At 35.5% G+C, this 19,030-nt stretch overlaps 1 protein-coding gene across 1 annotated transcript in view; it reads left to right on the top strand.

Annotated features, from left to right (window-relative positions):
- The first annotated feature begins 11,698 nt into the window (after positions 1 to 11,698).
- The window catches only part of crtac1b (cartilage acidic protein 1b), a 58,393-nt gene continuing 51,061 nt past the window's right edge, over positions 11,699 to 19,030 (top strand). The window contains exon 1 of the mRNA XM_065297496.1: positions 11,699 to 11,774. The gene's annotated coding sequence lies outside the window, so the exon portion shown is untranslated. The remainder of the gene's footprint in view (positions 11,775 to 19,030) is intronic.

Genomic DNA, 19,030 nt, shown 5'->3' with positions numbered 1-19,030 from the left:
CAGATTTTTTTTTTAAAAAGCCCTTGAAGTTTTTTTTTGCACATATAAGAGTAAGTTCTAAACTTACAATAACCATTATTTTTAGAGGATTTAAAAAATATTTCCTATGGAATTATTTACATGTTTTAGACTATCATTATCAAAAATTATCATTATATTAACATTATATTATATTAAATATATGCATTTATAAACTCATGTTTCGGTAATGAGAACTAAAAAGTTGTCTAGGTTCTATGACAAACATAATTTCAACTTTTATCTGGGGAGAAAAAATAAGAACTGCTTACCTGATAGCCATCTTGAGTGTCACAGTCAATTATGTCCCTTACAACTATTTTTTTTGAAAATGTTAGTTCCTTTAGGGCTAAAACAATGATTGAAAATTGTTGCGGAGGATGAGAAAATTGGTCTTGGACACATTTATATTCCTTATTATTGTCTTTACATTTACCAATGATCACCAAATACCACATGTTTCTTTACTGTACACTGAAGCTTTTTATTTTTTAATTATAAATATTTTCATGTCAAAGAACCTAAATCCAGTCATGGACACGTTGCGGTAATGAAAAATTTCCCCTTAAATGTGAAAATTGTATGATGTTATTTGAAATCATGTGCTAAATAGTACATGAAAAGATGTTTGTAACTGTATGCTTCTTATTTTGATAGCATTTACTTTTTTAATCAAAATGTTTCATGACACCTCATAAGTCTAATTTCACGAGAATCACCCAGACGCACTTAGAGGGTTTTGCATCTAAACTCTTTAATTTATCTCTGAAAGCGTATGAAACAAAACAGCAGTACTGGATATGAATGTTCAGTGGACAAAAATGAGAAACATTTTCAACAACATAAGGTAAGTGAATGATGATGATATTTAATTCTTACCCCATGCATTTGTACAAAAGAGCTATAATTGTGTATCTGTTTTATAATTGCCAGGATGGACTGACCTAAGTAATGTTAATATCCAGTAATAATGCTTTGCATGAAGAATAACCCAATAATGCATTAATAAATACAGTTTTTCCCATTAACTCTAAATGATTACCCAAGAGCTATTGCAAAATAATTCAATATATCTATTGTGGATAAGCAATTTTGGATGTTGGTAGTGTACCAAATTAAACCATAATCCTTCTGCATAGTCATTAAATGACTTATGCTTGCTAAAACAGAAAAGGCAGGCAGTTTTTAAAAGGCTGTCGTTTTTAAAAGTAAATAAGTAATGCTCTTGAAACCTAAGCTAGAAAATGTTTTTAGATGAGAATGCTGCATCTTTAAACCTGTAAAGATAACTGTGCCCGCCTGACCAAGATAAAGCACCCCGGCCCTGTGTCTCTATTCATCTTCGGCATCGATAAGCCTACCTGTATGCAAGCACCGAGCAAAGTGACACATGGCTTCCTGCTGCCTATACTCGCTGCATACTGACTACACAGTGTGCAAACTTCATCACCCCCTTCAGTTTAATGTGAGCAGAGAGCTGTGAAAAAAACAACAAGTTTACTCTTTCATTTTAACAGCTTCTCTTATAGAAAGAGTACAGGAACTGAATCTTACTGTCCTTGAATTTAAAGGTGAATCGTACAATTTCGCCTGCTGTCGTGTAGCCAGACTTTGGTCTTTGAATCCACACAAACATAAAGCGACCATAAGATAACTTATGATATCAAATGCCATGTACAATGAATAAACTTTCTTTAATGCTTCTTTGCAGATTATAGACACAGGACACTGCAAAAAAAAAGACTTATTTAGTGTTTTTGTCTTGTTTGCAGTACAAATACCTACAAATTATTAATATAAGATGCATTTACTTGATGAGCAAAAGGACCTAAGAAAATAAGTCTAGTTTTAGACAAAAAAAGAAAGGACTTTTTTATTAAACATTTGATTCAAGAAAAAAATTCTTACCCCATTGGCAAATTTTATTACGGAGCCCTTAAGGGGACATGGAGCAAAATTAAATAAAGTTTAGTTTTGCGTGGTCACGTGAAACTTTTGCATGTGCACGTGAAACTATTGTGTGCCCACGTGAAACTTTTGCTTTCACGTGCGCACGTGAAAGTTTCACGTTAGCACGCGAAACTAAACTTAAAAAAAAAATCTGCACATGAAGGTTTCGCATGAGCACATGAAACTAAACTTTAGATTTTTTTTACTCCAATGTCATCTTAGGGGCTCTGTATTTTTTCATTGTTTTAAGCTCATTTTTTTTTTTTTGTCCAAAACTAGACTTATTTTTAGATATTACAAGACAAAAATGCTAAGTAAGAAAGTAATTTTTGACACGTACACAACGTACACAATGTACGTAAAAAAGAAACAAAAAATGTATGTGTTCGATCCCAAGGAACACACATATTGATAAAAATGATGCATTGTTGTATAAAAGTGTCTGATAAATGCATTAATGTAAATGGTGACAAAAGAATGATACAGTAAATTGACCATAATACAAAAAGGTGACCAATTGTAAAAGTGACATTTAGCATTGGGTAGATGTGATGTTTACAGTCATGCAACCAAATGCTTAATATTGAGGATCACTAAATGTAAATGTTTAAATATCTGCCATAAAAAATCCACTAATAATCTGAATCAGTGGTGGCTGGTAACTTATTTTTCGAGGGCGCATGATGCAAACCTCATTACATATTTTGCCCATCATGTGTGTGGCTCGCAATGTGGGGTAACGCATTACAAGTAACGTGCATTACGTAATAATATTACTTTTCTGAAGTAACAAATAAAGTAACTGATTACTTTATAATGTACACATTAATATTTGAGTTACTTTTTTAAAAAAAGTAATGCAAGTTACATTATGTTAAGTTACATTATGCATGCGTACACTCCTGTGTGGGAACAGTTTGAGTCAGAAACTGAGATGGCAGGCCAGAGCTCGACATTTTTGTGATGAAATATGCAATTTCTGAATGCAGAACTTTTCAGTAAAAAAAAAAACACCTGCAAGGCCTGAAAGAGATCAAGCCTCAGCCAAGAAAAAGTAATGTAAAAGTAACTAAAAAGTAACGCAATTAGTTACTTTTTTGGGAGCAACTTAATATTGTAATGCATTACTTTTGAAAGTAACTTTCCCCAAAACCTAACCCTAACCCTAACCCTAACATAACCCTAACCCTAACCCTAACCTGGCTCGTCATGTCATAATGTGTGTTTGGCGCGTTATGTAAACTTATGTTCATCACGTGTCATGTTAAACAAAGTGTCATGCTGCAGACGCTAGCAGATGCTAACGTTTGCTAGGTACTCACTTAAACTTATGTGTGATCAGTGTTTAATTAGTGTCCTGCAAGTATTTTGTGAACGTGAGCGTCTCTTTTATCATAAACCATTTCGATGTGTGTGCAGCAGGCATGTATTTTGACATGACACGATGCAGATGGTTCACATGACGCAACGAACACATATTTTGACATGACGAGCAACACACATGACACTCGGAACATATATTTTGACCCCCCATCTTGGAAGAGAAATCACCGGCCGCCACTGATCTGAATATCGTAGCGGACGCCTGGGTTACAGCGGCTAATTCAGGATCTTCTTCACTGTAATTTTCACTAATTCCTTCATTTTAATGGTGACTTATGAATAATTATAAGATTTCAATCATAATTAAAAGCAGTCATCTGATTAATTTGAACTGCGGCGTACTTAAACGTGTTCTTAAACAAACAGATATCACGCAGCGTGCAAATTGATGGCTAATGGCTGAAGAATCCATCAAGATCACAGAAACGCATAATTAAAGCGAGGTTATGAGAGATGGACTCAAGTTCCCGTCTCTCTCTAGTCGCCCTTCCTTTCTTCCTTCCTTTTCCTGTCTTATTAATCTCTTCTGTCAGACTGTTGTTCTGATTATGGATGTCATACAGCATTAAAGCCAGCACAAATCAATAATCCTGAAATTAAAGCCAAAGTGAATTTCCACAGCAGGCCACACGGCTGGCGTAACGATGTTCGAATGTTCACGTACTGTATGGCAGAGCGAAGCGTGATCTGCATCTAATGCTGATAATTCCCTGCGGCTGGAGAGATTCTTAGTGAACTCAACCATGCTTGTAAACAACATTTTTGTGGATCATAACTGTCAGAACATTAAATGTGTTAGAAGAAATGATTATACATTGTGTTTTAATGTAGAAGCTGTCTAACAGTCCTGGGCAACCGTTGAGGTCTATGTATGTAGAATCTACTGTGCAAAGCCCTTTTCGCTTTTCCACTCATCTTCTGTGAAAGGCAGAGATTGCTATGATTTATCATTGTCATGGTTTCCCTCCTCCAAACTTCACAGCCTCTGGTATCCATTCGGATGTGCAGCCTGCTACTTCACCGCACTCCCCTTTCACCGGAGATGGACATCATCTCACCTCTTCCTCTTCTAGACCTCTCCAAATCGATCGGAAATTAATTTGCAGGCTTCAGTAGAGAGGCGACACGCTAGAAAGTTATTTAGCGGATGCTGACAGCACGCTTTGTCTAAACACAACAAGTTATGTTTGGTTTAGCTAAAGGCGGATACATTAGTACGGCACCTTGCATGTAATCGTGCAGATGTATCTGCACCACTCCTCCTGTGTACAAGCTGATCTTCTGTTTAAGTAGAAAAAAACATATTATGTACACTGAGCATTTTCTGAGCATTATTATTCTGTAAATTCTTTTAATTTGGTGCCAAATACCAAACACTATATTGCATTAGCGCAAGTCAGATCAATCACCTCATCAGCCATGGGCCCAATAGGCCTCAATGTACAAGCCTGAAATTGATCAGCATTCCCAACAAGTTATCCCAGAGTTTGTGCACCAATTGTTTTTTTTTTCATTAATGCAGTGATTTACAAACTGTGGGCTACACAGGGTGCCCCAGTTTTATGACATTTTAAAATACATTATTTCATCCAATTTTGGTAATGAAACCTGAGAAAAATATAGCTATCAACTAATAACACTACTTTTTATTGTATTAATGATGTTTTTGTTTAATTCAGATTGTAAGTAGGGGAATTTTTTATGTCATGAACCTTTTTGGGGGGGATTGTGAAGGAATGCATCCTACAGCGCACATTGAAAAGTTTAAGAACGACTGCATTAAGGCCATTAAATATATTTTATAAAAATGATTGGGAAGCCACAGTTTTACACTTCAAAAAAACCTTTTACTTTTGCCAATTTTACTTATTCCTTTCATGTTAAAATTTCTTTAAAAAATAAATTTAACAGTATGAACTTAATTTAATTGAGTTAATTCAACAAAAAAGTGTCTTGTCAGCTTAACTTAAAACTACTTTGTTCAGCCAACATAACACTGTTGCATAAAATTAACAGATTAATAAAGCCAATACAGACTGGCATCTTATTGGTTGATGATGTTGCAGTGTATTATGGGTAATTGTTGTTCTGGGACCATCTTGCAATGGTGTAGCACCAATTTAAAATTTTGGCATCATGAAGTATATTTTTATGTACAATTAACTCAATTGTTGTTTGTTGACACTACAAAGGTTTGTTAAGTTTTCTTGTTTGTTTAGATTTCTTAAACAAATTGCGTGGAACAACTTACACATTTTTTTTTAAAGTAAACCCAACATTTCATTTGAGTGTATGTAGGTTTACGATTGCAGTTTTGAAGACGGTATAAAATGACACACCTTTCAGTATACACGCGACTGACCCTTAAACCTTGACTTTCCACTGTTAGCAATCCTTAAAGGGGACATTTCACAAGACTTTTTTAAGATGTCAAATAAATCTTTGGTGTCCCCAGAGTAGATATGTGAAGTTTTAGCTCAAAATACCATATAGATAATTTATTATAACGTGTTAAAATTGCCACTTTGTAGGTGTGAGCAAAAATGTGCCATTTTGGGTGTGTCCTTTAACATGCAAATGAGCTGATCTCTGCCCTATATGGCAGTGCTGTGGTTGGATAGTGCAGATTAAGTGGCGGTATTATTATAATAAGATCCCCTTCTGACATCATCAGGGGAGCCAAATTTCAATTACCTATTTTTTCACATGCTTGGAGAGAATGGTTTACCCAAACTAAGTTACTGGGTTGATTTTTTTCACATTTTCTAGGTTGATAAAAGACCTAATTATAGCACTTAAACATGGAAAAGTCCGATTTTCATGACACATCCCCTTTAACTTGAACATTTTCTAACATGGCTTAAGATTTATTTATAAAAACATTATATCCACTTTTAACAACGGTAGCCTATTCCTCCTTGGATGTATCTCTGTGCACTACTTTTAGTCTTATCTTATCTTTAGTGCACAGAATAAAGTATTTTACCATTGAATAATCCCATCCCATCACCTTTAAGGCACTCCACACAGGGTTCATATGTGATGCTGATGTACTGGGACATCTGTAACATTTCTATTTCTTACAAGCTTGTCTGCAGCACGAGTGTGAGAATCACTATTTGATTTCTCTTATTGATCTGACAGAGCCTTGGGGCCGAAACACTGGCATGAGGAACAGTGACAGAATGATGGCCTCACACATTTTATCTGCTCAACAAGCAGGATTTCAGGCAATAAAGCGGACGCAACAAACATTGAGAAAAATAATTAGGAAAGTTTGGGAGCTTGTTGGCCGATGGCACAAAACTACATCATCCATTTATCAAATGCACGATGGTATAGCATTACAGTGATAGATACAATGTTCAGTGGAGCAGATATTCCCGCCGAAATAAAGTATTTTTCAAAGACATAAAATGTAGACATGAAGTAGCAAACATGGAAAATGTTTCGGCACAGATGCTGCTCTGTTAACTTACAACAGTTGCTGCATTTTGCACACAAACTAGAAGGTATCATCTTGATCTGGCTAGGTGTGATTTGATTGGCTGACTGACTGACGCAACTTCAACGTGAGATTTTTGCGGGTCAGCCTGAAAACAAAGTTTTGCTTACAAAGTACCAGACGGATACATTGAATACTCTTTCGTCGAAAAGTCAGTGTAAAACTATGATATATAATGTTTTCACAAAGTATCAACTGTGTCTTAGATGTTTGACAATAGTTTGCCCTTTGATTGGGGTCTTTTTCTCAAAAAGAAATTTATCTTTCATGAATTATTTTCTTTTATCTTTTCATGCTAAGCAGCTTTAAAACAAAGCAACATTGCAAAAAAGCGCTATATAAATAAAACCCCGAAACAACAAATCATGAACCAACGTCACATCTTTAAATGTTCCTATGTGGATCCATCATATAAAAATAAGGGGTATGTGGGGGGCGGGGGGTTTATTCTTCCAGTAGCTTCATCCCTCTGGTGGATACAATGAGAGCGCTCATTCAAAACTGTATTTCCCTTATTTCCTGAGATCAGCTATAAAGAACAAACACCATTAAGCTCGGGATCGATATAGAGGACATCACCTCTGTTATCACACTGCAAAGTAGATTGATGCCCCATGCCATTGGAAAATAAATCACATATTCATACTTGAAATTAAAACAGTGAATGATGGTGTTTGAAAGTGAGTGAGATGAGTGAGTAAAAATATTGGCATACCAGCAGATTAAATATTAGTGCAAGTGGCAGGAGTGAGCATTAAAAAACATTTTTTTTTTTTTTTGGAATGAAAGAGCATTTCTCATATATCTCGGGAGGATTTTAGGGCTGTTTTACTTGCTACATTCCTATAAAATAAAAATCTAATCAGTGCTCTTATATTAGGCAGACTGAGGGGCAAGCAAGGTGAGCCAAAGTAAAGTTTTAGTTCAGTTTCTATAAGACATGACAGCCTGATCTCATGAAAATTTGTACATATTTTACAAGTTGGCTAATTCGTATGAATTTGTACAAAGTTAATCATGCAAAATGTATGATTATCATAAAAAACCTATAATGAAACTCCTCACCTAACCCCAAAGTCACAGGGGCAAAGGGTATAAAAATGTTCGAATTAGTCACCTCGTGAAATACGTACAAATTGCCATGAGATAGCATTGGACATGATTCTTTTCCACCGCTGTGCCAAACTGTTCTCGTTGAGAGTATGACGGTCCAACTGAGAAGGCATAAATATATGGTTTCATTTTCCACTGTGGAGCTGATAATAGCGTCCTTTGGAATGTAATGTAAACGCGTCAATCTTCCCTTGGTAATGAGTTTACGGACGGTATGCAATGTAAAAGCAAATATGTTATAAAAGATGACAAAACTGTAATAGTTCCTTACTGTTCCTTAGGACGATTCGACCTGTTGGTAAAAAAGCGCTATATATCTTTAAATCGCTATAATCATCTTAAAGAGACAGTACACTCCAAAATGAAACATTGATAATTTATTTACCCTAATTTCTTTCCAAACCTATTTTGCTTTTTTATTTTTAGTGAACACAAAAGTAAAGCTGCCTACAAAAAAAAAATGTTTGTTCAATCAACTTAATTTAATTAAGTAAACTTAAGTTTACCATGAAATTAGTTAAGGATTGCACAACAAGAATAAAATAAGTTAATTTCAACAAATAATCTTTTGTTGCACAAACTTAATTTACATTTTTTTGGACATAAACAATTAAACACTTAATTTTAACTATTAAACTCTATAGGCAGTTGCATGCAAAGTATGTTGGGAAATACAGATCAACGGCCCAGTTAGTAATGATCAATAAAAATCATTCATGTGGTCCCAACATTGAACATAATAAAATTAAGTTGAGACAAAAAAATTAAAATTAGGATGTATTAATTTGTTTTATTTAAGTAAATTGGACAAGGCGCAAATTTTTTTTTTTAAAATGTTACAATCCCATGTCTGAAGTCGTGTTTACGTGCTAGTTATGTTCAGGTGCTTTGTTGTCGGAAAGAATAGAGAACGCCAGGATCACACTTGCATGAGTGGGAAAATATTATTTAAACATGAAAACATACAATATGCTTCAAATGATTATTCATAAATGTGTACCACTATAATGACAAGACCATGCAATGAAGCTGTTGCAGATAAAATCAAATAAAAGCATAATTGCAACAGCAGAAATCCTTCTCCCATCTACCATTTTTAAAGTTTGAGGCCCGCCAATCTCTGGAATTTGTTTATCAAATTTATTTCTGAACTTAACAGAGATAAACACAACATCAGAGGGTGTTCATGTGCAAGTTCTTACCTTGGAAACTATATTTATGACAAATCCTTATAGCACATGAAGGCAAAATGAATACAAAACGTGAAGATTTTTAGTAAATTAACTAATCTCATAGGGTTTGTTAAATGCATAATTCTACTGTGTGACTTAAATAATAACGTAAAAAAATATAATGAAAATTCTGCTCAGCATCTGCTTTTGTGTTACATATTAAAATAATAATTGTATTTTTTCATAACTCCCAAACAAACAAAAACTGTCTAAATAGTAAAAAGCAGGACACATATATTTCTTAGTCGCAGTTTATTTACAAACTGAGCACTAATTAACTTAAAGTGCTTTGTCACATTCATGGCTTCAGCCCAGCGGGACTCATTTTTGTCAGTGACTCTTAATAGGATCCTTACAGATTAGGCCTGTAATGTCATGCTTTATAAGAGCTAATGATGATGGTCTGTTTGGAGAGAGAAGACATGTGACATCATCCATCAGCCAATCGGTACAATAAAAGCCAAGGACATTGTATTGTGGTGTCAAAGGAAAGTGATGCATGGATCTACAAATAGATGAATCCAACTACTAAGCACGCAACCTTCCCTTTCAAGTCACCTGATTTGTAGGAAGCTACTTTAAACAAATTACACTAGGTATAACAGTAATAAAAGTAACCCATCTAAAAGGTTAAATAGGTCATTTGGTAAGCGGTGATGACAGTTTATGCATGTATTGTGGTCTGGCTTTAAATTTGATTGGTGCTGGGAACCCATCAGGTGAACATTTTCTGGCTTGCTTAATGGTGCCTGAGCCATTGGGGTTCAGAATTTCTTTTGAGAACAGAATGAGTCTCAACATGTAGTGTTAGATGATGATGTGCTGGTCAGTAGGACATTACTAGTCAAAGATGTTTGAAAAGTACCTGGATGGTTTTAAAGGTTATACACAGTTTAGCAGACGGTAGTATAGTGCTGGTCCTATTCAGTGTTCAAATTATGTCAAAGATTATGGGGGTCCCCTAGCTAAGCCCCCCGGCCCAAGAAAATAAGTGTAGTTTTTTTGACCAATATCAAATTTAAGTGATTTTGTGCATAAAACAAGCAAAAATATCTGCCAATAGGGTAAGCAATTTTTTGTATAATGTTTCTTGAATTTAATGTTTAAGAAAAATTTTGAAGATTTTTTTGCCTAACCCCATTGGCAGTTTTTTTTTGCTTGTTTTATGCACACAATCACTTAAATTTGATATTTTTGGTCTAAAAACTGGATTTATTTTCCTGGGTCGTTTTGCTCATCAAGAACAAGCATCTTAATTTAAGAATTTTTATATATTTTTACTGAAAACAAGACAAAAATACTAAGAATTTTTTCTGGACAATCACTTTTTGACGTGTAATTTATATCTTTATGCTTTATTTGGGGTCCCTTAATGCTTATAGGAGGTCCGGGACCACCCCAGCCTCCCCTCAATTTGAACACACTGCAAAAAATTACTTTCTTACTTAGTGTTTTTGTCTTGTTTTTAAGTACAAATATCGAAAAATTCATAAATTAAGATGCAATTTCTTGAGAAGCAAAATTACCGTAGAAAATAATAATTTTTGGACAAAAAATATCAAATTTAGGTGAATTCGTGCTTAAAACAAGCCAAAATTTGCCAGTGGTGTAAGAACAATTTTCTTGAATTTTTCTTGAATTAAGTTTTTAAGAAAAAAGTAAACTTATTTCAAGATTTTCTTTCTTACCCCATTGGCAGTTTTTTTTTTTTGCTTGTTTTATGCACAAAATCACTTAAATTTTATATTTTTGGTCTAAAAACTAGACTTATTTTCGTGGGTCGTTTTGCTCATCAAGAAAAAGCATTTTAATTTAAGAATTTTTAGATATTTTTACTGAAAACAAGACAAAAATACTAAGAATTTTTTTCTGGAAAATCTTTTTTTGCAGTGTAATTTATATTTTTATGCTTTTTATGGGGTCCCTTAATGCTTATAAGAGGTCCGGGACCACCCCAGCCTCCCCTCAATTCGAACACACTGCAAAAAATGACTTTCTTACTTAGTGTTTTTTTCTTCTTTTTAAGTACAAATATCTAAAAGTTAATAAATTAAAATGTATTTTCTTGATAAGAATATATATTTGTACTTAAAACAATACAAAAATACAAAGTAAGAAAGTCATTTTTGAAGTGCATTTGTCCTATATTGAAATAAATATGTGGAAAATGTGTTAAAATATGTTTTGCTTGCTCATTGTAATTCAAACCACATGTTTGTGCAAACAGACATTATTTCATCCATGTGTTTTCACATTAATCATTATTATTCATATTATAATATTCAAAACGTCATTTAAAGCGCACCGGACCTATGCTTATGAATTATTAAGTATAAAGCCTCAGGTAAGCGCTAGTGCTTTTATATAGCTCCGCCCTTCAATGCAGTCATTGGCTATCCTCATTAAATATTCCTCGCAGAGGCGTGTGATTGGACAGATTGAGATACAACTGATTTCATAAAGCAAGTTCTTTGCAAGTTGTGTAAAATCAGTATGAGACGTACCGAGGGTCCACAGGGAATCACTTTAATCTGAGGAAAATCATTTCTGACCGCCTCCGGATTCTCTTTCATGTAAGTACACGCGCTTTAATAACTACCGCAACGTCTTCAAAGTTAAAGGAGATCATTTGATCTTTAACCGGGCATCTCATTCAGTGTTATCAGTCTGTCGTCCGTCGAACAGATGAGATGGTATCGATAACGCGATAACGATATCGATCAAGATTTGAGAACCAGATAGACTCAGTCGCTTTTCATTTTCATCTTGTTCTGCTGTCATAAGATGTTACAGAGTTTTAAACATGATGCAGTATCAATGTGTCCCATATTATTCCCAATAAATTGAACATAGTCAGACAGTCGCTTTTTGAAATGTCACATAATGTCGTCTCGCTTTATCATCATGAGTTTATGTTGTTATATGCAAAATAGTTAAGTGCACGAAAAAAAAACAATACGTGGGCTGCCTTTTAAATAACTTCATTACTTAAAGTTATTTTTGTTTTGCTTTTCATTATCAAGTAGTAAGCTATAAGTTTTAGATTTCCTTAAGTTTACTTTAAAGCGTCCTTGTCATTTTGCTGTAGGATGAGAGAGATGCTCGATTCAGTGTCAGTGCTGCTGTTTGTCGCAGTCCGATTACAGCCCAAATGAATGATGATGAATAAATATAGCCTTTAATACCCTGTAATGTATCAAAGGCAAAATAAATAAACAAGTAAAAACAAGTTTACAATTACAGTTCAGTTTACAATTACCATTCCTCATCATGCATTAAAAAAAGATAATTTTTTTTTTAAATGTGCTGATGTAGTATAAAGTGTACTTATGAGAAACACCCAGGGAAAGTGTTTATATGTGAGATCATCATCTAACATCTGTCGTAACTGCAGTAACTGTGTTGTATGCTGGCTGCAGTGATGCTGAAGCTGATGGCATCATTTCTAGTCAAACTACCTCTTCAAGATGCAGGGCTGCTGCAAGGACATATTCACCTCTTGGGTTCATCTGCCCGCCTGTATTCTGGATTTATGACCCCTTAGCCATGAAGACTTTTTTAGTTTGGAGCACCTCCAGCTCTCGCCTCATCCGAGAAGCTTTTACATCATTGCGTTATGATGACGGATGAGAGAACATACAGTTTATTCGGAGAGCAGGTGTCCCACTGCCCTTATCTGACCGTTATGAGTGTTATAGCTCGTAAATTACGATATAAAGGCATGTTTACGTTGCTTTTATTGTTTCTGGCGAAGTATTAATTTAAAAAGCTATGATTTTGGTGGTAATATAGGGAACGGAGGAAAAGAGGCATCCTTTGCTAAAGCCTCATAATGTCGGTCTGACTCGGTGGTGACTTTGTGCATTTATCATCAAGACTGAAATTACCACTGTGCTCCAATCTTTAGTCCAGTAATATGACTAATGCAATACTGACTCGAGTGCTTTGATTAGAGGCGTAATACTTTCATCTCAGAAAAAATATGTATTAGGACAACCTGAATCTAAATTATAGTAATTGTAGGGCTTTGATGTTAAAGCTCTGATGTTTGATTATTGCAGTATGGACACTCATAAGAGACTCGCAGTCATATCTTTCAATAGATTTACTCTACATGTCTGTATCATTCAGGATCTTTAGGAGCTTTTACTGACTTCTATATCAACAACAAATGTACACTGTCAGACAAAAAACGCTTGGCACTGGGCAGTACCCTCAAAGTGTATATTTTATAAGATTTCAAAAAAATGACTCATGTGCACTTACTAAGAATACTGTCCCATTTTATAATTGTTAGATTGTTCTTGTAATGTTGTTACTGTACATGGGTGATGATGTAATTACAGTTATATTATTTGGTATCTAAAGTTATTTTTAATTATAAGAATATTCCACATTCATAAAAATCCAGATAATTTACTCACCACCATGTCATCTAAGATGTTTATGTCTTTCTTTGTACAGTCAAGAAGAAATTAGTTTTTTTTAAGCAAAACATTCCAGGATTTTTCTCCATATAGTGGACTTTAGTAAACCTCAATAGTTTACAGTTTCAATGGAGTTTAAAATTGCAGTTTCAAAGGTCTCTAAACGATCCCAAAAGAGGCATAAGGCTCTTATCAAGTGAAACCATCATAATTTTCGCCAAAAAGAAGTACTTTTAAACAACAACTTCTCTCCTTGTACTAGCCTTGTGACCCGCCAGTGTGACCTTACGTATTATGTAATTACGTCGAAAGGTCACACATGACTAGGCTTGGTTATCGAGAATTAAGTATCGTTGGAACCAGGACTAGCTTTGCGATTTTCCTGGAATCGTTCAAAAGCAACAATTTCGATTCCTAGTTTCGATTCAGAGTTCGCCGACCGAAAAAACAAACAGCTGAACACCAACGAAGAAGCGTCTACCAGAATTGTTGGCATAACCTAGCGAGTCGAACATGGATAACGTGCGTCGGCGGTCCAAAGTGCGACTTCACTTTTCTAGACACAAAATCTTGGCAAAATGCAACATTTGCGGCAAAATTGTTTTGTGCATAGGATGGTGCATGTCGAACATGATGACGCGCTGCGCAGATGGTCCTCCGCTGCCTCTTCCTCTGGCTCCGACCCCAAGCCTGGCACCGCAGTGACTGCACTGCAGTCCAAATCCGGTATGTAAAACAATACATATACAATAAATAATATGTCTTACGCCAACATTGAGGCAGCTAACAAATTAGCCAACATATTTTTTCATAGACAATTTACAAAATGAGATTGCGAACGTTAGCCAGGCTGGTGACTCCACAACCCGCAATATGCTGAGTAACTTTTTTTTTATCCATAGCAGGCGAAACTATCTGTCCAAAACGCTCACGCATACTGCCTGAGAACAATAACTGTTTTTGATTTTATACTGTACCTGCTACTAATCTGGACTGGGTTTGTTTCTTACTGTTTCTATTCTGCACCAGGTTAACCCATCAGTGGGAGCACGCTAACATACCTGCAGCATCATACACTCATTTATAAATGTGTTTTCATGATGTTTTCATAAATAAAGCTCTCTTCAGGAAAGTGTACCCTTGTGAAATATATTCATAATTTATAATATTTATATTCAAGTTCATAGATTTGATATTTATATTGTAGTTGAAAACAGCCCTGTGAGAAATTCATAATAAAGTTCACAAAAAGTAAAAAGTTCATATTCAAATTGATGTTGAAGGTCAGACTATTTCCTTCAGAAAGACCATTGGTTAGCTAGCTCATTTAAAATATCCTAAACTTTTCTGACCCTGCCTCTTAAAAGAATCGGAATCGAGTATCGTTAGGAACCGGAATCGAAACAAGGAACCGAAATCGGAACCGGAATTGTTCAAATTGTTCGAATCGTACCCAACGCTACACATGACGTTTGCGAAACTACCGCTCCAGTGTTTACAAGTGTGGAGAAAGAGGAGCTTTGACGTTGTTGTATGTGGAATGATACTAATTAATGTCTTTGTGTCAGTTTATTGTTTAAAATTTTATTTTTTATTGTTTTCCCTTCAAAATCTTAGGCTATGTCCACACATAGCATTCCCTATCCGATCATTTTTTTCCTTGCTCTAAAAAAATAATCCATAAACACGAAACCACTGAAACCGACTGAAAGCGGTGTAGTATATATGCCGGACCAGTATGGGGCGCTGTAATTCTGCCACAGATATACACTATACACGGAGAAGAAGACTTTGAGCATGCGCATAACCAACGTATGGTGTTGTCCATTATCGCTTGTTGGTCACCACAATTGCATAGAAGCAATAGATTTTGCTGTAATAAAGCTGTTAGGCTTTAGTACATTCTGTAGCACGAACACAATCACGTAGTCAGCCGTTATTGTTGTTGCTGTTACGTGTGACGCTTCCAACACGTGATGTGATGACGTTTTCGCTTCACAAAATATACGGATTGGCTGTACAGACGAAACCGCAAGGGTGTCGGTTTCAGATTTATCCACTTTAGGACCCGGTTTCAAACAATACCGGATTCAGTCTCCCAAAACGCCGGATCCGTGTGGAGGAAACGCCAATACGATAACAAATTTATACGTATACAGTGATACGCGTCTCCGTGTGGACAACCCCCTTAATTTCTTTTCAACTGAACAAAGAAAGACACACACATCTTGGATGACATTGGGGTATGTAAAATATCTGGATTTTTGTTATGAAAGTAGAATATTTCTTTAATAATTCGGCACTCATTGTCATGCATCAGAAGATGCTACAGGCCATAACAATATTTTTTTTTTTTTGTAAAAAGTGTCTTATAGCTGAAAATGGTGATGTTCAAATTAGTGTCAATTCTGTTACTTTCAAACTCTGTTACCAAGGTAGAGTACAGTGTTGACAGTATGTTACAAAACTGGCAGTCATATGCAAAGAAACGTACATTTTCTGTCCACAACCACGTACACACAAACATACACACACGCGCACACGCACACTCACACGCACGCACACTCACACACGCGCACACGCACACGCACGCGCACGCGCACGCGCACACACACACACACACACACACACACACACACACACACACACACACACACACACGCACGCACACACGCACACACACACAGTAGATGACTATCAACACTGTGGTAACATAGTTTGACAGTAACAGAACTGACACTAATTTCAGCTATACTATAAGACACTTTTCACAGAAAATGATATAATATTGTTATGGCCTGAAACATCTTGTGATGCAAGACAATTAGTACCAAATTATTAAAATAATGCAAAATATAACCATTTGAAAAATGCAGAGAAAAATAACATCAAAAATGTACCTGCAGCTATAAAATCACCCACACAACTATTTATGCTGCATTGACTACAACATCATACCTGGTGTTTTTTTTGTCTTTTTACAGCAATGGTCTTGTTTGTGATCTCAATAATCAGATTTTATAATTTCTGTTGCCATTTAAGGTGCGATGTCTTTGTAACATCATAAACAAAGTCAGATAGATAGACAGGATCCCCTATTTCTGTGTTTTCTTTTACTTAACTTCTCACATATGGATTTAGCCATCTTAAACGTCTGTCTCATGTGCAGTAAAATCACTTCTACTCTCAGATCTTAATTTGGTCGATCTGACCCGTCACATGTCTGCAGTCTCTGTATTTATGTCTGCGTCCTGTGAGCGTAATGCTGGCGAGGTAATTGCCTCTTAACGCTGTAGAAAGTCATTCTGCCTTAAACTCAATGAAAGTGGATATTTTGTCTGCGTGGTTCAATTCAGTGTTTTACAGTTCCTTTTACTTCAGTGAGTCATAACCTCAATAAAAGGGTTTTTCACAGATCAAGGGGTACGTATGAGGAGATCTTTTCATAGTTGGGAAATCTTTTAAGGTTTTAAGGTCACAAATTCATTTAAACTTTTCACCTTTGTCGTTTTCTACAAGTTAAAGGAGAGTTTACCAAAAATGGCAATTCTGTTTTTTCTTTACTTACTATTTTAAACTTTTGTTTTTATTCACCTATATCACCATTACCTCACAAAGCTATTGGACGACTACATAAGTGTTGTAGTTTTACAGGAATTTACTGTATCTTTTGTGATTATTGTGGTCTGTCAAAAAAAAAAAAAAACATTGTACGCTTTTCCTGCATTTAAAAGAACAGCTCAGACATTAAAAAAATATAGCTGCCACTTTACAATAAAGTTGTATTTGTTAACATTAGTAAATGCATTAGTTAACATGAACTAACAATGAACATTGTTTTACCCCGTAAGACAATCGCTACTTCCGTTTCATGGTGACTTTATCGATATGTAAGGGATAATGTATAGGCAGCAGGTTGTTATCGCAGAAATAAGCCCTGACAGTGTGATCAGGACCCCATAGATATATACACTAGATGTCGCCTTGCTACGGCATTTTATTGGAACAAATGCGTCAAATAGAGCCGCCATCTTGAAACAGGGGAGCCCCTTCTCTTTAATGCATCAGCATCAATGCAGGAAAAGGTGTAACGGAAATAAAATCACCATAAATCGTCATGAATGCAATTTTCTATTTTTTTTTTTGTTCGTTCCTACGGTCAGACATGTATTAAGCATTGAGTCCAGAGAAAATGTAAAGTTTTGATATTAAGAAAATCTACCTTTTTAAATATAAAGCATAGTGCTAGTAGGCCTATCATGCATATGCAGCATAAAAGTCCGGCATCGTCCATGAATTCGAAATACAGGCAGAGATAGCAGCGTTACCTAGCTACTTCCTCTGACAAGACCCCTGTTCCAAGATGGTGGCGGTTTTGATGCATACTTAGAACCCAAAGACGACATCTAGTGTACATATCTATGGTCAGGACCCGACGTGCAGCGGAGGTACCTGTCAGAATTTGCAGCAACCGGATTATTGTGCGTTATTAGTTTTGAGAAATAGTTATCTGAAAAGAACGAACCTTGAAATGTTGTGACTGGCCAATCGGAATCAAGCATTTTAGAGAGCTGCGTAATAAGCAAAGTTACAAATCCCAAAGTATACGATTACACGAGTTATTCATTTCCAACTGTAATTCCTTTTCCTGTACTACAATGAACGCAAGGATTACCTCGGCCTGTTGACGTAGACACGACGCTCATTATCATAAGCTGATCTTCCAAATATGGTAAGGAGCGTCACAATTCCAGCAGACGCTTGAGGCAGAGTCGTATAATAACAGAGTTACGAAACGCTTTGATCTCGCCGCCGCGTGGTCACGTGATTCAGGTAACGTTCTACAGTTCCAAACCAAGCAGGGCTGTCAATCTGTTTGCATAGGTTTTCAGCTATTTTAGGTAAATATTAGCTTGTAATGGGAATTGATCACTATACTTACTGTGTTTATAAAGTTTTTTTTTACTAGGGAGTGATGGAAATACAGTAAATCAGTTAATAAAGATAAACAGTTAATTGTGACCCAAATATAACTTTGGTTATCTATACCAACTACAGCAACACAGTTTATCTTTTATTTTTGTACCAAAATATGGCTATATAAATGGCTATCAATCTGCTAAAAACATAATTCCTACACTTTTACTATATTAAAATCACAAAAAAGATCGCCAACGCGGTTATTTGTAACAGTGAAGCATAACAGAAACACACTAAATTCATAGAATTCATAGAATTTAAATGTTAATATAATCATACATGATTTTCGAGGATACATCACTCGTTTTACTTACCAAACACAATGAAACACATAGCAGCATTGTGAAGCAGTGTGACTTTCTTATAAGGCATTTAGCTTGTCGCTGTTGCCCCCTAGTGTTACTCGTAATATATAAAAAAAG

This window comes from Paramisgurnus dabryanus, chromosome 20, assembly GCF_030506205.2.
Source record: "Paramisgurnus dabryanus chromosome 20, PD_genome_1.1, whole genome shotgun sequence".
NCBI classification, from domain to species: domain Eukaryota; kingdom Metazoa; phylum Chordata; class Actinopteri; order Cypriniformes; family Cobitidae; genus Paramisgurnus; species Paramisgurnus dabryanus.
Note: the sequence above shows the minus strand (reverse complement) of the source record. Positions and strands in the feature narration are given on the sequence as shown.